Raw genomic sequence first — 22,802 nt, 5'->3', positions numbered from 1 at the left:
GCTACATGAAGAGCCTGTTTTCCTCATTAGGGGGAAAAAAAACCACTCATAAGGTAATATCATTCTATCTATCTGTATATGCACACATATACCCTTTATACATACACATGCTTCTTTTTCCAGTTATTTATAATAACAGTAACAGGAATGTTCATTAAAGTGATTTGGAATTCACAGTTCCTTACAGGTTTCTGTCAGGTAAACAAAGCAGGAGGCATGAGATTATTTTACGGGAAAATGATTCAGAGCTCAAGAGATCGAATGTTGTCACCACAAGTAAGATTTGCACAGGAAGATTTTATTTTAGAAGCATGTTGAAAGAGGTGAAAGTTGCCTGGCTTCAAAAGTACTGGTCACCTACTGGTTGGCATTAGGTCAGTTCCAAGGTTCTCTAAATTGTTTGTTTAGGAAGTAATTGTTTCTGTTTTTAAGAAGTTATTGTTTGAAGTTTTGACTGCTTGTTGTGATTTTTCTCAATATAGATTCCTCCTGGGACTATGGCATCACTATCCTCAGTCTGTAAATAAGTGCAAAACTTCCATGAATTCATTTTTATGGATGCTGCAGAGTCCCTTCCATGTGTGCAATCTATTTCAGAATAGTTTTGGTATTTGTATGTGAATGCAAAGGTACTGGATCCTAGTGGTTATTGCCTTCATCTCCCCAAAAGAGTGCAAGGCAGTTGTCAAATGCCACCTACACTGCTTAAGTTTCCCATCAAGCTCTGGGGAAACACTCAGAAAACAATTTTCATTAATGAAGTATGACTTATTAGACTTATTTTGATATAGATTATAGTTGTGCAAGAATTTTTAAACTTCTACCTTAAAAGGCATTTGCTGTTGTTTCTCTGTGATGCTAAAATTCTCCAAAGAGAATTAGAGAAATAATAAAAAAAAGAGTTTAGGAAAGATTTATAGGACAACTGCTGCAAAGTTCCATCATTTTTTTTGACTGAACAAATATACCTATATATACGTATAAGCTGTTGAACCATAATAATAAGCAGGAGATGTTTTTCCTGTAACTCAGGCTTGCCAGCTTTTCATATATTAATAAGCATCTTACATTTCCAGAAGTGTTGATACACTGTGGGTATTTTCTCTTGGTCTTCTTGTTTTTTCTTGGTTTCTTATGTTGCATTTGGTAGTGCTAAACTGGGGAAGGTCCCCTGGGTTGCTTATTGAGGGAGTATTTTCTTTTGCATTGCTGTTAGCATTAAAAAGTTTCCAATTTTTCTTTATTAAGTGTTCAGACAGGAGACTTCCAGCAGATCCATCCTAAGGGCATTAAAACTGGGCCATCTCCAGCTGTCTGCTGCAGTTCTCTGCTGAAGGGTGCCCACCTGCATGGAGCTGGAACAGTCAGCAGCTCCACCTCATAGCCAGGTGACAGCTAAGTGAGACAGAATGTGAAAGTTATGTGCAATTAGCTGAGCTGGCAGTTTGAAGGTCATATTTTGGCTGGGAACTAATGTAGGTAAGGAAGGGTTCCTTCCTGCACTGGATGGGGTCATGTCTGGCTGAGGTATGAGCCACAGAGCATCATTTGGGATGCTGAATTTTTGCTTTGGACCAAATTTTTATAGGATAATCAGCTGGTGAGCTTGGCTATTCTAGAGCATCAGAGCAGGGAGTGGGCAGTTTCTGAATTACTTTGGTAATGCAGAACAGTTGAAATACACAGAATCAGAAGGATAAAGAAGCTGTGTGATTATATTTCAATAGAAATGAATAAAAATATTTGACAGACTCTTACATTGTGTATTTGCACTAATTATCTATGACAAAAATTCATATAGTTGTAAACTTGATTTTAAGTGTGTGAAAGAAATTATTTGTATATTGTGAGGCTCATAAATCCTTTCTGAGCTTGTGATTAAATTAGGCTGGTGCTTGCATTTGATTTTGAATGGCTTATCTCTTTCCATCCTTTAGATCTACTCAGTCACTCTTTTGCTAATAAATTCTTCAACTTCAGGAGTAGTGCATGATTTTAATTCATACACTTCCATTTGGTCATCAGTTATCCATTACTGATGTGGATCATTAGCTTTCAGAATTCCTGTAGGTAAAATAAAAAATGCATAATTAATTCATTAGTGACCTATTTGTTTTCCATAATTTTCTATTACCTTGAACTAAATATTTGAACTGTCATGTCTTAACTTTCTTATCCCAAAGGGCTACACTTTTTTTCTGTGATCAGAAACCAAAGATGAAAATGCCTTGGGATATTCACATCTCTTTCCTCACAAGAAAGCGGTAGAACATGTAATCATTGAGATTACATTACATTGAACCAGGGAAAAAGCTGAGTAGAGCTTGAAACAAAACACCTCTGAAGTTGGGAACATTTTCACTTAGTGTGCAAGTTTTGCCACTCAGGCCCATCTTTAGACATCATAAAACTTTACTGTTTTCCACTTTTATGACACAATTACAAATATAAAAGCAGTGATGTTAATGCTAGGTAAGAAAAATGGTTTGCCAGACTCTGTTATCAATGGCAAAACACTTGGAGAAGGCAGTAAAAGGGAAGAGCCAGTAGGTAAAGTCGAGGTGTGATGACATTTGGGAATATGGATCTGGCCTAATAAAGGGAACGGGAGATGGCAAGAAATGTTGCCTCTTCCTCTGTGCTGAAACAGGGAGCTGGAGTAATTGACAAGGTTTCCTTGAAAAGAGTTAAATCTATTCTGCAATATCCTTCCTTTTTAAAGATAGACTCTCCATTGTATGGTAGATTATGTGCTCTCACAGTTCCCATTCCACCACAAGCAACATCAGGGGTCTTCTGAGTAGCAGCTGCAGTGAACGCAACCTGAGGAACAGGAGAACAGAGGAGAAAAAGAAAATAGTTGAAAATAGACTAAATGTAGTATTTTGTACAAAGTATTTTTTGTATTTATATCAGGATATGTTTTATTAGCTCATAAAACTCAGTCATATGGATAATTTGAGCAATTAGACTGACTAGGTCCAGTGTATTTGTTAGCATTGTAATAGGGCAAAACGTATTTCCACAGGTGTTTCAAAAGACCCACAGAGGTTGCATGACTGAAACATTAACATATTATTCTAATAATATGATGCTGCTCTGTCTGACTCAAGAGCTTTTAACTTTAATAATTTCCAGGTTATTCAATAGCCAAAATGTGTTTTCCGTTCGTACTTTCACACTGGTGCGTTTTCTTTAATATAAAGCAGTGATATAATGAATAAATTATATCCAGATGAAAGTCTGTCATTTGATACTTCATCCCAGGATCATGATGGTATATGGCAAAATAAACATTTCCCCACAATGTGCTATTTGTATGAAGGACAGGGACCTAGATGGCAGCCTAAAGTGACATTTGATACATGGAGGAATGAAAAGCGAGGCTGGACAAGCAAATAAATTGTTACTGACACAAGAGCTGGAGTTCAGCCTTGTATCTTCTGGGTGGGGACTGGTGAGGGGTTACTTACAGATCTGTGGTTTAGATTATTTCTTAAGAGAATGAGGACTTTCAAAGAAGTGTTTCCTCAAGTCCACCTCACTGAGTTATCTAGAAGATGACTCAGGTAAGTCATGTGGCTGTGGTGGGCACCCTGGTTCAAGATAAACACATAGGAGTGTTTTTTGCTGCTGGGCCTTGGCTGGCTGCAGGCACAGCTCCTGCTCCCCCTGGAGCAGTTTTCAACAGGCACGGTGGGAGTTCTCCAGCCCCTGTATCCAGCCCCCACGCCACCCTTGATTCAGATATGTCTGTAACACTTATTGTAACTGATGAATAATTATCCCCACTGCCAAGATAATTTCAGCCAGTGTGATGAGGGCTGATGAAGGAGGTGTGAGCTGGGAAATCTTACTTGAGTTGGAAATCTTGCAAAATTCTAATGACTGTGAGGTTGGGGAGTCTCACTACTTTCACACCTGGTGCCAGATATTTGGTTTTGCATTTGCCAGCGAGCTGGCTGCAGCCAAGACTTTCTTCACCTTTTTTTGTTTCTTGTTTTTGCAAAGACCACCCATAACTTCTGCTAAGGGAGAAAAAGATTTTGCTAGTAACTGTTTTGTCAGCATTGTTTTCCATGTATTTCAAAGTCTCTTTCTTGGTGTTGTGTAATTCGCTAAAGACTGCCTGGGTGCTACTATGTTCCTTTTGAGCAATAAGTAACCTACTCTGCTATTTTGCCCAAAAAGACGAGTGGAAATTTTCTGTGGTAGGGAAAAAATGCATCATCAAGTGGGACTCACTGCTGCATTCTTACACGTCATGGATTTGAGCCTATTTTCAGAACTTGTATCTGTAAGCATATAAAAATTTTCATTGCCCAGATGAGAAAGATGAATATGCAGGTGCTTAAAAATATAATAAATGCAAAATTTAGGAATTGCAACTCTGTCAAATGTCAGCCTCCAACTACGTGCCTAGAAGACTACAGATTAAAAAAAAGTTTTAAATATCTTCAAATCTATTTGACCAGAAACCTTCTCAAAAATACCCTGTTCCTACTAGTAAAAAGGTGGTGTTAGACATTTGTCAGAAAAGATGAGTAATAGGTAATTCATTACTATTTTAAACTTTTCAGACACATGCAGAGCAAGCAGAATTAGCACTTGCCCATTACTCGCCTTGTCTAGAGAACATTTGTTTGACTCCAACATTTGCTTGATGAGAGAAATAGACTATGAATCTTCAAAGTAGTTTAAAAAGAAATATACTGAACACAAGTCAGTGAAAATGGTGTACTAGGATGACAGTTTAATGTCAAACATTTGTATTGCATTGCTTATTGATGGTTTATACGTTTAGACTGAAACCAACCAAACTTAACTTCTGAGCATATATCTGGAGAAGTTTTTATGAACTATACATCAAACATGAAAAAAACCTTTATGGGTGTAACTTAAAGAATTCTCAAAAGTGGGCTGATAAACCCAAAATATCCCCCTTTGGTTATTGGGAGAACAGCACTTCTGAAAGGATTGCTTTTATTTTCTTATAATTTGCAACAAAGGAAAAACCCCACTGTTTTAAACAAATCTAGTAGTTGAACTACCATATCTAGAAAAATAAATGTGGTGAAAACTCAAATACTGTAAAAGGATCCCTGTCAACAATTAAATATGGAATTACAAATGGAGAGAGAAATCTGTGCATTTTACAATAGCATGGCACTTAATACAAAAGAGTATTGTGTTATTAGAAATATCATAGGAAGTTCATTCTGGATTCAGCTGAGTGGGGTTGTTTCAGCTTTTATTCAAGATTAATTCTTAATTCAGTATTTAAACAGACTGGGCATTCTCTCTGAAGTAGCAGATTATGACCAAAGTGAAGTTTTATTACCTGTGAAAAGTCTATTCAAATAAAATTTACTCTTAGAGCAAAAATATTTTGATCATCTCCTTTCAGAGGAAGGATGCTTAAATACTCTGTAATTGCTTACTACCTCATCTGATGGGCTTTAAGCTTAAAGATTATGAAACTGCAGTATTTTTTCCCCAGAAGAAAAGAGTAGCTTTTGAAGTGGAAAAAATCAGTCATGCTCCAAATGATCATTAATGAAAAATGTAACTTTTACATGGTTTGTGTGCTTGGCAGGTCCATGAACCTTAGATCTCTGGGCACATGCAGATTACCTTCCTGAAATAAAGCCTTAGAACATCACAGCAGCAAGGGGTCATGGGGATACTTATGGTCCACAGAGCAGAGGTAGCTAAGACACTTGATTAAATTATCAGGAATACTTGATCTAATCTAGAGGCTCATATACCAAAGACAGAGAAGACTATTGTTGAATGTTGCCATGAGGGTCACAGTAAACATAAAATTGCTGTTCTGCAAATCCTCTTGAGGCAGTGTAATTTTGCACTTGCCAAAGGGAAATGGAGGCACCCAGCAGGCCGATTGCATACCTGTTCTGTCATTTCTAAATTAGCAGTGACATTTTAAAAAATAACTGAAATTCAATAGCAGACTCCCTAGAAGTGAGAATATTTGTCTTTATTACTTGTGACAGAAAGATGTTGCATTAACATAAATGAGGGATGCTGCACCACTAGCTGAGGCTATTGAACACACTCCTCATGTGCTGTACAACCAGAAAGTCTTTTTATCAACAGAGAATAAATGTGAGAGATATCCAGAGGAAAATATGGTGATGCATACTATATTTAGGAGTTATTAACTTAAATATGCTTTTACAGAATCACAGAATCACCAAGGCTGGAAAAGACCTTTAAGATCATCAGGTCTGGCCTATGACCAACACCACCACACCAACTAGACTCCGGCACTAAGTGCCACACCCAGCTTTTCCTTGAACACATCTGGGGACGGTGCCTGCACCATTTCCTTGTGAAGTCCATTCCAATGCCTAATCACCCTCTCTGTGAGGAAGTACTTCCTAATATCCAACCTAAACCTCCCCTGGAGCACCTTGAGGCCATGCCCTCTTGTCTTGCTGCTAGTTGCTTGGAAAAAGAGCCCATCCCCCACCTGACTACAACCTCCCTTTCAGGTAGTGGAAAAGAGTGATAAGGTCCCTGCTGAGTCTCCTCTTCTCCAGCCTAAACAATCCCAGCTCCCTCAGCCTATACCTGTAAGACTTTCCCTCTAATCCCTTCACCAGCCTTGTTGCTCTCCTCTGGACCTGCTCCAGCACCTCAATATCCTTTTTGAAGTGAGAGGCCCAGAATTGCACACAGTACTCGAGATGAGGCCTCACCAGTGCTATGTACAGGGGGAGAATTACATCCCTACTCCTGCTGGCCACACTATTCCTCATACAAGCCAGGATGCCATTGGTCTTCCAGGTCACCCGGGCACACTGCTGGGTCGTGTTCAGCTGATTGTCAACCAGTACTCCCAGGTCCCTCTCTGCTGGGCTGCTCTCCAGCCACTCTTCCCCCAGTCTGTAGCACTGCCTGGGGTTATTGTGGCCAAAGTGCAGGACCCTGCACCTAGGTCTTGTTGAATGATTATTTATATAATTGAACTATCTATTTATTCATAATTTTATTAAATTTATTATTAATAATATAATTATATAATCCAATCTTATTCAAATTAGATGCTTGTCCTGGTTTGAGCCAGGATGAAGCCAATTTTCTTTTTACTGATTTTTTTGCAGTATTACTGATTTTACAGCAGTGCTACAATTTAAAAGCCATATTACAGATTTCTTGGAGAAATTTAATTTGTCTTGAATCAATAAATTTATGATCTGTTTGGGTCATCACTGAGAGGACAATTGAAAGGTCCATGCAATGCATGTGAAGCACAAGCATATGCTGCAAACTGCAGCTGGTCAGCTGGCACCTCACCAACGGAAAGGGATCCTCTCTGGCCAGCCAGTGTACAGGGATTTTGTAGCAGGAATGCTGTTGGTTTGCTTTGAGCTACTGCTCTGAACCAGAGTTTCACTGGAAGGGTATTAGTGCTGGGAATAAGTGGTATTTAGCAAATGAAATATTCTGTTGGTTTCATTCTCTCATTCCTTACTTTGCTAGAAGCAGATGGACTTAATTTTCATGCACTTTCTGTTTGTCAGGATTGATCACTCCTAATTTACTACTCAGGAAGTGAAATGACAAAAACCAAACCCACACAAACCTCTGCAGCTGCCTAGACAATGAAATGTAGAGCTATTACTCCATGTGTTGAATAACTAACCCCAGTTCAGGCTTTATTGACCAATTCTATTAGGAGATGCTTAGATAATACATTTTACAGGCAAGAAAGTATAGTAAGCCTTTGTAGCTTGGAGACAAATACGTGCTGTGAAGTGCTCCAGTGTGTTCCTTAACATTGTCTTGGCTTTACATTGGGATGGACATGGCTGAGTGTAGTGTCAATCTTTTGTCGAGGCTGTAGGAGGGGATAAATAAATTTTTCCAATTTCCAGGAAGACAATTGTATGGGGGAAGAGATGCAAGGTTTACTTGACATTCCTGCATCTCCCCACTGTCTTTGAGACACTGTAAATGCTCTTTGCCACATCACATGTCCCTAGTTCCTTCTTGTCAGTTTCTGCTACAGAAGATGTGGAAAAAAATTTGTTAGTGGTGCTGGTATATACACAAGAAAACAACCACTCACAGACTAGCACAGTAAGTAAATAGACAAATAGCAATATTTGATTTTCACAGATGTTTGCCTTCCTAGGGGAGAAGATACAAGACCTCACAGGAGGGAAACATTCCAGTTCTACAGGCTCTGGACCAGCCCTGCTAAGAATTAGACCCATGTAAACCTGCTTATGTTAACTTGATGAAACTTTGATCTATCCTCTCTGTTCCTACACCATCCCCCTTTACCTCTCTCCAACTCTCAAGTCTGTTTGCTTGTTGACTAGACTGTGATGATTGCATGATGTGAAGATGCAATTTGTACCTTTTCCAGAGGTTATGATTCTTGCTGACTACTCGTGGGTGCTCTTCAAAGCAGTACAAAGCTCTCTTGGCTGGATGGCCCAAATAGTCTGATCCGCTGAGATTAGCAAACATTAGACTTCATTCTTTGTCGGGACATGTCTCCATAAATGGGGACTTGCCTCCTCATTGCAGCTGGGACTCCACATTAAAAATTCACTGAGCTGCTACAGCTCCTCTGTCCTGTTTTAAGTGCTTTAAAACAAGACTGACTTTCAGAAATGCTGAGTGTGCCACAGCTCCTGTGTAAACTCAGTTGCAGCAGTGCCTGGCTCTGGTTTATAATGAGCCATCTATAAAGAAAATAACCCAACAAAACGCAGAAGAGCTCTGGGCTATTTAAAGCTCTGTCTGCTTGGCTAAGTATTTCTGGACATGCCAAGGCCTGTTAATTTATATCTACTCTTTTCACCCTTTAAAGCAATAGGAATACAGAGATAGTTTGATTCCTAAAATGGTTAGTCATTAATTTTTCACCCTGGTTGGATATTAATCCTGCCACCAGCTACTTCACCCAGTGCAAGGGCAATGTGAGTGCCCTGTTATCAGTTACCTGAGATGACAGTAACACCCACCATATGCGTGTACTCACTGCCCATTGCTCAGAAGCAATCCCAATTAGCTGATATGTTTGCATTAATAATGAACCTTTATCTTGGTCCTTCCCTCTCCCCCACTTCCCTTCTAGCCCCCCACCCTCCAGGACATCTGCAAGCTTTCAGAGACTGAAAGGGTTCTTGCTAAAAGACAGGTTGAGTTAGGAAAGATAACTAGTGTAAAACTAAAAGGAATACAGCAGTAAAAAATCCTTGGGGTGTGTTTTTGTTGGGTCTTTTTAGATCTCATGTTGACACAGTGTATACTTCATCATGCTTCAAGTTTATATGTGAGAGTGTATGTGTTAGCAAAATAAGAGCTCATGTTCTATTTGGGTTCTGTGTTTAAGGCTCTTCAAGAAAAAAACCCTCTTTATTACAACAAGGACATTCTTCAGAGGCAAATAAACCTTTAAACCTATCCTTCTTTTATGGGGTCTTCACTGGAAATGTTAGGCATAAGTATAAATATAAACAGAACCTCTTGATCACCGCTGGTGTAACCATTTCTTACTACTTAACAGCACCAGGAGATCAAGGGGTGTGGTTGTAGAGCATGGCTCCATTGTGGCAGCTGCATGAGGTTCCAAATCCTGTGGGGTAGGTAGAACAGCATGGAATGTTTTACAATAGAGATGGGCACAAAATTTGAGGGTTTTTTTTTTTTTTTCTATGAAACTTCTACTGACTTAATTAATTGACATTCTAATTACATTAGGAACTTTTTCACACTGCCTTTTTGTAATGCATCTATTGGAGAAGGATACATTCAGAGGTTGTTTTTGAGACTGAAGGGTTAAAAAAGTGTTCTGAACTACAAGTTCACACTGTCTGTCTCTGTAAATAACCCTCTGTTCCCTGTCCCTGTAAAATTGTTTTTTACATTATAAAGATTATAACTTTGAGCATTTAAATGTTAGGAAATGTCACAATTGAGGGAGATGGCTGAGTTTTAATTTGGTCCTCTTCTGAGCAGGCATTATAGTGCTGTTTTTAATTTTCCTGCCTCATATGTTGGTCATCCCACCATTTAATTTCAAGTCCTCATCCAAAATGGGAGAGCAAGAGATTTTTTTTAAGACAAATGCATGGCAGCAAGATTTCATTGGAAACACAAGTTGCAAAAAATTATATGTAAGTTAAATGGATGTTTAAAATCAAGTGTCTCAAGAAATTGCATTAGAAAGTGTTATGTTGCTTTGAAAAGGTCTATAATGGTGTAAGACAGGAGTAGAGCATACCTGGAAAACATAGGTTAAGTTCTTTTCCTAGTGGGCTGGTGACGCAGTCCTCCATCTTGCTAAACTCTCCACTGAAGTTGCACATCAGTTACACCTGCTCAGTGAGGTCTGTGGACTTCTACTCTTTGTCTCTTCACTATAAAGATCCAGCAGCTATTTGTGAAAGTGTTGGCAATACCCTAAATCCATGAGGTTAAAAAACTGGAAAACACCAATGTTAAAGTTTTAGCAGAAAACTTGGTGATAACAAGTATTTCTGAAAAAAAAAATTATCAGTGCAAGTGAGTGCAAACCTCCTGTCGAGCAAAACAAGTTTCATGAGCAGTTGTCTGCAAAAATGACTGAAAAATACTTAAGTGTAGTTTTAGCAGAGTGGTGTAAAATAATTATTTAATGTAGTAAATGTAACGCAAAGGGAATGGAAAGACCTAGATAGATACCATTTTATTTTTGCCTGCTTTTCCCCCCAGAACCCCCTTTCTTGGCCTTTCTCCCTTATGATAACTACATGGTGTATGCGTACCGTACATAAATACGCCTTCTGACATCAAAGAGTCTGGGCCTGCTGCTTGGGTAATCTATAAGATTATACAGACCAGAACGTAGCAGCACACGCCAGACACTTGACCCCTGAAAGGCAGTCGCAGGCCACACCGTGTTTAAACAGGGCAAGCAGTGCAGTTAGCAGCCAGCATGCAGTGGAACAAATGTGCATTGTTTTCACAATTGAAACCACATGCTGAATAACAGAACATAGGTGCAACTTTCTTGAGAATGTGTGGACAGTTGGAAATGTGAATGTATTTTTTTATTTATGTTATGTCTGTGTGTTTCAGGGCTTCCTTACTTAGTTTTCTTAGTGCAACTCAGCTCGGACACACAGGATTGATGGAGCTGGGCACTGACAGGCCAGCTCTGTTCCAGCTGCAGTTACTGTGGAAGAATTGGATCCGGACCCTCTTAGCCAGTCCTGCAAAAGCAGGATTTCAGTTACCATGACCGGTCGCCAAGGACTATTTTATTTTAACCCATGTCTAATCTGAGCTTACCTATGGGGCAAAACTACAGCCTGCTGAGCCAAGTGTGTCTGAATGCAACTTCATTTCATTGGTTGTTTGTTACTTTTTGGAAAAGTTGTGTGGAACAATCGTCACCAAAATAAACCTTTCAAGCTTCATGGCATTTGAAACACTGCATGCTCCTTCCTCCCAGCTTACAGTCAGTGCATTATTTCCTTGTTTATTAGAAAGTGAAAAGACCAGAAGTTAAGATATATATTGAATTTCCTCTTTGGGATAAACAAGCTAAAAGGACAGATTTAATGCTTTGACTGCCCTTTACTCTGTAAACCATGAGGGCTTGTGAGTGGTGTCTGCTTTGTTTTCTTGGTATGCTTCCAGTTGGTGATGCTTTTTAAGTCCATTAAAAAAATATTTTTATTGACTGTTGTGCAATTATAACCAAATCAGGGTGTTGCCGAATTGAGCTATTTTTTTCTATCCAGGAAAAGACTCTTCTTTTTTTTTTTCCTTTGGGGGTGACGTCATTACAATAATGGTGATGATGATTGTCATGGGGAATAGACTGAGTGTAAATGTTCTCCTGAAATCTGTTGATGTGCACTGTAACATGCGAGGCAAGCAGAAAAGTAAGCAAGAAGGAAGCAGCATTGTGCCAGTAATTTTGACATTAATTGCACGTGTTGGAGCTGCCCATGGCGTGGCCAAACAGCAGGCAGAGTGAGTAGCCCCTGAGATGTACAGCCTTCTCACTGGGGAACCAGTGAGCTGCTGAAACAGTCAGTCTTCTGTGTTCTTTTGGCTTCATAGAATATTTTTATTGTTACTCAGCTGTGAACATAAATACGTTACAGTAATTGGACACCAGCCATTGATTGAAAGAAAGCAACCTGCCCTCCCACCACACAATACAGAGTTAAAAGACACCTAGTAACCCATGGATGAACAACTTTGGTGTGCTTGACTCTCCTTGCCCTTTCACCCCTGTGCCAGCCCCTTTCCTCTGCAGCTCTCTGGGCCTGCGACCTCTGCACATGCATTGTCTGCTCTTTCTCATTTGCCAAATCCAGAGGGAGCATAAAGGAGCTTTTCAGAGGTAGTGCTTGAATTCTAACCAGGTTCAGGGAGTCTGATGTGTCTCTGTTGGAAAGCCTTTGTGTTTTAAACACATTGCACAAACTATTACCTTGCTCCTCTCTGGGCAGGACACTGCCAGCCTTTTGAAAAACTGGTAGTGATTACAGAGCATGGGCAGGAGCACTCTTCTTCTTGTGCAAGCCCCTCTCTAAACTCAGATTTTTTCATCTTGCAAGTTGAGTATAAGTGTTACTTTTTAATATATTATTAGAGAAGAACACAGCACAGAATCTTTTGTGCTACAAGGACCAATCTGCTCCCTACAAGAGGAATATAAATATATATTAAATAGAAATATATAAAAAACTGTTTCTGCATGTTTAAAAGTGTACTTGTACCAAGTGATTAGCAAAAACAGACTTTGCTCCTTGATGGTCTCAAATCTCTTGTGTGAAAGTCAGACTTGTTTGTTTTTTTTTCCTCCTGATTTTGTGCCTGATCAGTCATTCTTTCGCCATTACTTTTGGTACTGTTAAATGAAAAAATATCCTATAGAAAAAATGAGAAAAGCTGCAGTGCCCTAATGGAAATGCACTAAATAAACCACCACTACAGGTTTGTAGGTTACCTATTCCCTCACACCCATGGGCTGGAAGAGAGGCCAAGCTAACCAGAGGGGAGGCAAAGCTATCATACTTCTGTCTTGCCAGGATATGAAGTGGAAGGAATAAGGATTTTAGGATTTTTTCCCTTTGTTTTTATCTTTGTTTCTGGCACCAACAGAGAGAGAGAGATGAGCTTTCCTCAAAATGCTTATTTGCTTTTTCCAGGTTTTGTTGGTAAGCTGCTGGGCTGAATTCCTGGGGCTATGCAGTTCTCAGGGATCAGCTACTGGGTAGGAGGAATAGTCTGTGGAGGCAGCCATTATTTGTCAAGTACTGACAATGTACTTGGCACACTACACAGCACGGATAGGAAAGATTTACCTATTCTGGAGAGCTGCAGTTTAGGTTACTGACCAAATCAGAGAGACAAATTGCACAGGAAGCTATTAGGAATGTTTCTTAAATCCCTTAACTTGTTTTTTTCCAGAAAGAGTTAGGGTTTGCCTGAAGAGAGAACAGGTCTTTATATACTAAGGCTGCATGGTTGCTAGATAGAGAGGGCTAGCCATAGAGCAAAGAGAAGAATGATAGAAATTCTCAGAGAACTGGAGGGACTGGCATTACTAGAGAAGAGTGAAAAAAGACTGGGGTATTATAAAAGTCTGATATGCACACCATTGTGCACAACTTGGGAGGTGAAAAAAACATATCTGATGGCCAAGGGTAGAGCTGCTGAACATTCAGCAATGTGGAGCAATACAGCATAAGTCAGGAAGACAGTTGATGCTGCAGCAGCTTAAAAGTAAGAAAGGATAGTTATGAAGCACTTAGGAAGTTAAGAGAAACTGAGATTAGTGGAGAATTCATGGCATGGGTGAGCAACTTGGGTATTAGAAAGCAAGGATTGTCTTTCAGAAAGTCAAGACAAAACAAATGAGATTCTGAAGAAAAGAGGTGCAATGAGTGAGAAGATTTTGACAAGAGTTATAAGCAGGAGGATGATGATCACAAAACCTTCTTTGTAAATCGGGAGAGAATTATATTTTACAAAGTCAGACCACCTCTTTTCCTTTTTCTCCCATCTTCTCCACTCTCTTTCCCCTAAATGACTGTGGTGGAACTGTGCTGTAGGTACAGTATATTGTGATTAAACAGTCTGTAATGCGCTCTGAGATATAGTGGATCAGAAAGGATAAATAGAATGCCAATTGCATAAAATAAATCTCTGAATTCTTGCTGCACCATAGAGAGGTATCTCAGTTACAGCTTCCACCACCCGTGAATGCTAAGAACAAAATAAGGGGTCTTCTGGACTCGCATCTCACCTATTATCTTGGTAGTAGGGTATGCGTCTCTTTGAATGTGAAAGCCTGGTTTTGTTTAAGTGAAGAATCTAAGAAAAGGCTCTATCCTTAATTTTTTTTTTCCTTGAGCAGATGAAAGGTGGATAGAAGTGACCGTAAATTTTAGGAAAGAAAGTAGAAAAAGGCTAATGCTTACTAAGCAGGAATTGTATTTTTCCAGCCATGCCCCAGAACTACCCAAACGTTAAGATTCTCCCATACAAAATGTCACTACTTGGTCTGTATAAATTCACTGTCAGAACAAAGGACACTTTTTGGAAGGGAAACAGGACTGTATTATACCCTTCAGCAACAAAGAGAAGAAAGAGAATAGCTGCTTCCTGCCAGCATTCATGCTCTGAAGATGTATGGACGAGGTGGTAGGTGAGTATTCAGTTCTTACTACAGCTGACTCTTAGTGGCAATTTCTCCAGCTTGTGGATGAACTTTTTTATAAAAGACTAGGAGACATAAAAGTGTGGGGCTGGCAGGTTAGCTTAAGGAGAGTGAGATCTGATCATGACTGTAGGGGTCACCTGGAAGGAACCAAGTTGCCTGCATGTAGCATGAGACAAGCAGACCTGTGCTTTCTGAGTAGAGCCAATGTAGCTAAGAGCTTACTACCCTTGCTGGAAAAACAGGAATAAACTTCAAAGATCTTACCTAGGTCCTACTAAACCAGCTAGGCTAGCAACTGTGTGCTGGTTCCCACTGTCTCTTGCCACCTCCTTGCATGATAGTGTGTGAATGTAATTTCTAGAGGCTGCAGACAGCACAGCAGCTACAGAAATGACTCCTCTGATCCAGACTGTGCTCAAGTGAATGACCCCTCTGCACACCTGGACTCTGGGCAAACACGTCTTCTCTGGCAGAATTCCTTCTCTCTTCCTTCACCCCTCCCCCCAGATCTCTGGTGGTCTTACTGGCTCCCTATGACAATGACCACGCAGAACCCAGAGTATCTCACTCAAAGCACTCAAGATGACAAGACCTATCTTTTTTTCAAATGTTTTTAATTTTTTTTTTCCATTTTCCAGGCTTAGTTCTCTATGCCTTGGCTTCTGTCACGCTGACTTCTGTTTGGCTTTTTCTTTTCTTTTAATGCAAATGTTGTTGCTGCTTCACTGACTTCTCCTGCCCCTTCTTGCCTTCCCAGTGGAGAACCATTCTTCGAATCAGTACTGGCATTTTCACTTCTCCAGCAGCTTGGCACAACATCTTCTTTGCTGTCATGTCCTCTCCAGTCACAGCAGCTGGTTGCCTGTCTTGCACTAACTGCTGACTGAACATCATGTGACATAGCAGAATGTCCTGGTTTGAGAGGACCTGGATAAAAACAGGTCACACAATGACTTTACATTCTTGCTATCCAAGGTATTACTGTGGATGTTTGCTATGGAGAGCTCAAGGGATGGGAACTGCACCTGGGGATTATTTCACAAGTTCTTCCCTAGCCTACCTGCTGATGCGAAGTTTCTCTTCTCTTCCTCCTGAAAGGTAAGTGCTGAAAATGTTATCATCCCCACATTTAAATCAACTGTTTCCTGAGGATTTGGGATACCCTGGTCCAAACTAATTTAATAAGAACAATAATTGCCTTATCTCCCACCACATAAGACCTCAATCCTCTTCTTGCCAAAGGTATGCTGTGTAGCAGATGTTTCTACAGAAGACTGTGTTCTGCATTTTGAAGCTCTGGCATTGCTGGCTGTTCACTGCTGGAATAATTAAAAATGTTCTTAGTAAAATATTATTAACCAGAATGTGTTTGATACGGTGCTTGGTCTACACTGTTGAAAACGGACAAGGTTTCTTCCTTTCAGCAAGAAGAATAAAATCAATACCTAACAGTCTTTCACTGCTTTGTGGATGCTGCACAAGCTGTTAGAAGGATCTGTCTTTGTAGTGTGAATTACAGGCTGTGCAAGTTGGAAAGCTGCTTCTATTCCACTGGTGATGTGTTTTCATCTCAGCCAACTGACTGTGGTTGTCAGTCCCATTCACGTCCTGTGCTCTGCTTCTTGTGGTGCCTCTTTGGTTTCTTTATTACCTGCATTTTGAGCTGTCTCCGGTTTTCTCATTTCTAGCCTTTAATTTTGTCTGCTCTAATGCAGAAAGGCTAGATCTATTTCTTTGGACTAGTTCAGCTTGAGGCCAACCTCTAGCATTGTCGAGGACATGAAGTGTTTTTACATTCTGCCACAGCACATGGCATAATTGTCTCTCCTCTTCACCACACTGTTTCAGTTATTGTTGTTTTGTGTCCCATGAGACCCTTGAAATATGGAGTCATTGTCTTTCCACATGCCCAAGAGCTCTCCTGCCCACCAGTGGTCACCCCAAAGACACATTTTTCTTATAAGCTCCCTTTGCAGACTCTCAAGCACAGTCTGTTGCATGCAGAGACACAGAATCACACATGTGGTGGGAAACACACAGGGCTTGGTGGTCACCTCACAAATAGCTAAGGTGCAGTTTTTTAGGATGGCCCTATCCCAAGGAAAGGAATACCTTAGGGCTCAAACCTCCTTGGAAAAAGTCCTAACAAAACTTACGCTAAAAGTAAGTATTTATTTCCAAATCCTAAACAGATGGCACATATGAAAACTTGCAAATACAGATTAACAGAAGGGGATGAAAAAACCCCAAACATATTCCCTAAGCAGCACTTAATTGCGATCCGATGGTTTCCTTTACTCTGTATGACTCAACTGACAAGTTGGCAAATGCCTGGCAGCATTTATAGCCAAGGTCTCTGGTTTTCACAAAGTCTTCATGTCTTCAGGTTACATTCACTGAACAGAGCCTGAAGCTGATGGATTCCTTTTCCATGTTTGGTCCCTACACACCTTTTGAATCATTCCAATTGAAAGATTTCCCCCTAACCTGCTAATATATCATTCATTAACTCAAGCAAGAAGGGATTTTGCCTTTCTTCCTACTAAGCCATTGCTTGCTGCCTTATGCTTTGGAGAAGCAAATTTCTCTTGTGCATCACTTGGACACTCCTTAAATGCCCATACAGACAGGACCTTTTCTATGCTGACATTATTAACTCTTTAGGGTGTAACCCTGCTTGATCCTGGAGCCTGGGATACTCAAATCCCAGATGGAAGCTCTTTCCTTTAGTCTGTTGGCTGTATTTTATAGAATTCCATAATTTGAGTTGACTCACACAATTTGTTACTGGCTCTTTCTGAAATCAAGCCTGAAGGTGATCAATAACTCTGAAGTATTAATAGATGTGAGGTGCCTTGTCTCCCTTCCCGCTCTACATTTAGGCTTTTGACAAATACCTTAACAAATTCCTACCCCACTTTTTTTCTCTCTGAGCATACTAATAACCCCTGCTCCTGTCTACTAATGCTCTCTTTCCTGCCCTCACTTCTTTATTCTTTCTACTTTTTCCTTATTTCCCATCTTCTTTTTCTTAATCTATTCCTCCTCAGACTCTGATTCATGATCCCTCTGAGATGTGACTGCATTGGCTCAAGAGATGTGTGGGTGGCTGTCCTGCAGCCCCTGCAGTTAACTCCACGAAGGATCATGAATCAGAGCTCTCTGCTGCTGCAGTTCAGTTCAGTCTCATATAATAATGTAAACTGGAGCTGATGGCAACTGCATTAGGATGACAGCCTGAACTGCCTCAGCTGAGGAGTATGACAAACCACCTGCTCTGCCACTTCTGTGGTGGGGATGGTAACTTCTGGCAGAGCAAACGAATAGACGCCCATGCAACATCGTCCCTGCACTTCGTGAATTCTGACAGCTTGAGAATTGGCCTCCCTGGACTGTCTGTTCTTCCTTGTCTTCAGAAATTTCTTCTACAGCCTCTTCAAAATTATCATTCCTTGCACAACTTCATAGTTCAAGACTGCTAACTAAGAAAGTCCGGTCTCATCTCAAACTACCCTGAGAGAAAAATAAAGTCATTGGCTGAAATCTATTGCCTTGTACCTCCAGGGATGGAAAAGAAAACCAAGCAAATTCTCTATCTGCATCTGATTAAGGGTCACTGTTACACTTCCCCCTTCCCTTCGCATTCCCTCTTCTTATCCCCCCACAGTTGTCAGGGATATTCTTTCCATGTCAGTGGAGCCACAGCAGCCCTGTTTTGTGTGTCACTCTGGCCAGCTGCTCATATAAGAACCTGTGCTGTCTTCTCACATTAAGTTCCCAATTCACTTGAAAGGAGGAGCAGAATGAACAGCATCCAAAGAGCATGGGATCAGGTTCTGCTTTTCCCTTTTTCTCCAGTGACACAACACCCTAAGGAAACCAAGTCAAATATTTGGTACCTTTTTCCACTTTAGCCCAACTACACCTTGCTCTGACAGCAGTGATGATATAGTGAATAGCTTGCATGGATTTTACTACCCCTTTTTATTATTCTCATCTGGGTCCAAAGGAAGGTTTTTTCCACCCAAAATATTCTTACGCTGTCTCTAAGCCACCTTTTTGCGTTGGTGTGCTGAAGACTCACTGAGAGCTGGGTAAGGACACGTGAATCTATTTAAATGACTGAACTTTGAAGCTAAAATTGAGAAACGTGAGTTGTTGTTACTGTAAAATGTTCAGTGTTTGGAAAGTGGTCTGAAAAAAAGGAGATAAAGCTTTAAAGGCAGTAAGGACAAAACGCCTCATCTGTACGTCTAGACTCAATTATGCCAGCAGGCAACTCTCTTGCAGCAGAAGGGTGGGTGGTGTTGATGCCAAAACAGAGTTATGCCTAGTAAATTTCACAACCTAACATTTCAGCCTAGATACGGTGTATGTGTGTTCAGGGAAGCGACACAGCCTCTCTGGTTGTTCCTTCAGGTACGATCTAGCAGAAGACTCCATTTTCCGGTGCCAGCGGCTGGCCGCGGCGCGCTGCTGCTCTCACCCGCACGCCAGGCCACCTTTCCCACAGAAAACACGGCAGGAGGACAGAGGGGTTGGGAAGTGTCCTGAAATGTTGTTCTCCTCCTTCCCCTGCAAGCCCTCAGCTCGCTGTGCCGGAGGCCAGGTCTGCAAGAGGAGCTGCCGAGAGGGCAGCGCGGGCAGACGGGCCAGGCGCGGCTCCCGCCGAGCGGGGCTCCGCGCGCCGCAGCGCGGGCCGGGCCGCGAGCGCGGCCGTTGGGCGCGGCCGTTGGGGCCGCTCCGCCTCGAGGTGAGCGGCCCTCGGGCGGGAAGGGGTCCGGGCTCCGAGGCGGGCGGCGCGGGGGATGCCTGCCTGCTCCCCGGGAAGCGCCGGGACACCCAGGGCTGCGGGTGGTGGGGTAAGTCTTGCCCGCCGGTGGTGCTGGGGGCTGTTGTCTGCCTGTAGTTGAGCCGGTGTGAAGGGAGCGCTGCGTGGCAACCCCGCGGGTCCCTGAGTACGGCTCTGGGAAGCAGTGACATGTCTCGGTGCTGCGTGTGACCTGCCTTGGGGTAAAGCCCCCGGCACTGGCCCTTGTCAGGACAACGACTTGTACTCAGAGCAGGCTTCCGAGGGAGGAGGCATCTCTCTGGGCTTGGGCCAGCAAGAATCCCTCATTCTGGGGCTGGAGCAGGGGAGGGGTAGGAGGTTGTCTTTCCAAGTTAAGGAGCTGCAGGAGTGGGTGAGCAAACGGTGCAGCATCGGATAGTATAAGAAAAGCTTGTTGGGTTGTTCACAGAGACCCTTCAGAGAAGTGTGCCTCAGTCTCCCTGCTCCCCTTCCCCAAACTGCACAGGATGAGGGGCAGCTGGAGACTGACTCGTGGGGTAAATGAGGGAGCCCAAAAAACTGCTTTATTTGACAAGAGAAGGCAGGCTCTTCTCTACCTGCAAATCTAACCATAGAATGATAGGAGACAAGGGAGGCTGGAGCTGTTAGCTGCTTGTTAGACCACATCTCAAGTACTGCATTTAGTTCTGAGCAATACGAGATCATAAATGGAAGCCCAGCATAGGACCACTGAAGTGACTGGGTAGTACAAGCACGTGCTTTGTGAGGAGAAGCTGAGGGAACTACTTTCTTCAGCGTGGAAAGACAGCTTTGGGGCAACCTTCTAGGATGTACAAGGAGATTACTGAGGAGACGGAGCCAGGCTTTTTATAGTGCCATAAACTGAAATGAGAGGTTCAGACTGGGTATAAGGAAGAACTCTTTGAAGAGGAGGTTGGATTAGAGCCTTCCAACGTGACTTGTTCTATGATTCTTGTTTTATGTCCTGCTGTTGTAGTAGACTGTTGCCTTTTCCTTGCCATATCAAATTGACAAGTAATAGTAAATTAAAGAAGAAATGGTTTAATTTGAGGAAAGGAAATGGCAAGAAGGAGGGGGGATTATATATGTTCCATTAATTGGATTCCTTATTAATGGAATGTGCCATTTTCTTTCGAATCTTTGTGTTTGTATTAGATAAATGGGGGAAAAAAAAAAAACAAACAAGAGAAAATTTGAATAATTTTATTTTGTTCCTTAGTACATGTTCAAACAGCCTTTTATATGCATCTTTTCCTGGATATGTTTTGTACAAATGGGATGGTGTCCTTTGAATTCATTAATGAATTAAAGCTTTTATGAATTAAACCAAAAGTTAAGGTATCTTAGTTTATTTTATGCTTTTCATGTGTGGTGACAGAGGAAACCTATTTAGGATAGGATATGGTCAGTGTTCAGCATGCTTAACTTTTTTGTAGTTATTTTGTTTTTAAAGATTCTTCTCCTGTTCTTAGCTGTCATTATTTCTGCTATTTTGGAAAAAAAAAATAGTTGATTCAGCCCCACTTTTATTTAGTTGGACACATCTGGGTATTTAATTTTCTGAAGAAGAAGAAAGTACTAAGGATTAAGTACAGATGACAGACATTTATGTGGCTAAACTTTCAGTTTGGTTTAAATAACATAGCAAGGAGTAGGAAAGAATGTAACCTTTTAAGCTTTTCTTTGTTTACAGATATGAAGAGAGAGAACAGTAAATAAGTCCAAGTTATAGTACGCCTTAAAAAAAAATATCACATGATGTATCACCACCATATGGAAGCTTACATGCCCTTTCCCATAGGGATATGCCACTGAAAAGGGATTTGTAGGCTGTTAGTTCATAATTCAGTAATATTTATGATGGATTACCAGCTTTGCCTGTAACTGTCTCTAAAATTCCCTTTGGAATGGCACCCAGGGCTAGCCACGGATGGCAGCAGTTGTGCTGCTCAACTGTTATTCAACATCTCAGTCCTTAAGAAGATACCCTGTTTGTAGAGCACAGGACTCTAGTCAGCATAGGAATAATTCAAATCCTACCAGGGATCATAGCATGCCTGTGAAACAGAGGTTGTTGTATGTTTACTTTAATGACTGTTTCTGGGAAACATGAACTATAAACAGTTTTCTGTGTTGTAAGCACTGGAAGAAAACAAGGTTAGGTGAAACTGAATGAAGGCCTTCACTATTAGGTAGTGAATGGTGTATAATTTAATGACAGGGGTTTGGAGTGTACTTTTGTAGGGAAAATAAGCTTTTTAGGTCTGCTGTAGCATTTGATTTAAGATTCAAAATAACAGTGCCCGCTGGCAGTGAGATAAAATATGTAGTGTCATTGCATTTTAGGAACAACTGATTTTGACAAATTGATCACTGCTTATTTGCCAAGAAAGTTATTAAGACTCTGCCTAGGAGCCAAGAGCAAATCTATTCCTTTCATGACACAGTGTCCAAATGATTTAGGTATTTTTACTTGTTTGTTAATTTTTGTGTCTTGGATTACAAGAAATGATACTTTTGCTATCAAGCTTTCAAATGACAATTCTATTTCCTAGTGTGAGGGACCATCGTTGTGAAATCAAGATTCTAGGCCTATAAAATAGGGGGCTGTAATGGTGGGCTTTGGGAGTTTCATTGACATCGACCCTCCCCCGTTGGCCTGACCAAGGAAGCTGGATCCAGGACCAGTGATTTTCCTGTCCTCAGTCTCTCTCTCTCTCTTTCTCTCTCGTTTCCACCCCCCCCCCCCCCCCTTTTTCTTCTCATCCCCTTTTCCTTACTTAATATATAAATGTGGGTGGTTTTGTTTAGGTTGTTCAATATTAACTCCTACTAGTGTAATACATGTGTTATTTGTTATAAACAGACCTTGTGTGTCGCTCCACCTTAATCTGATCAAGGGGTATTGGATGGTTGAGCTTTTACTCGGACTGTAATACATTTACTCTCTCTGGGAAAAGACCAGGTCTGAGAGAAGGATTTTGAGCCCAGCCGCACCTCGGCTCCTCTCTGAAGGAAGTCTGGAAAGCAAGGGGGTTCAGTCCTAATCTCCCTGGGCTGCCCAGTCTGACGTGTACAGGACTGGATCCAGCCTCACCTAGGCTCCTCTATTGCAGCAGGAGCTTAGAAAGCAAGGGGGTCCAGTTCTAACCTTCCTGGCTTATTAAATCCGGGCGGTGTCACTTAGCTAAGAAAATTATTTCTGATAAAGAACATGTGATGATTTAAAGAAGAACCAAGGACAAGAATCTTAACTGCAACAGCTGAAACTTGAAACAAAAG

The sequence above is a fragment of the Apus apus genome, chromosome 4 (assembly GCF_020740795.1).
Source record: "Apus apus isolate bApuApu2 chromosome 4, bApuApu2.pri.cur, whole genome shotgun sequence".
NCBI classification, from domain to species: domain Eukaryota; kingdom Metazoa; phylum Chordata; class Aves; order Apodiformes; family Apodidae; genus Apus; species Apus apus.
Note: the sequence above shows the minus strand (reverse complement) of the source record.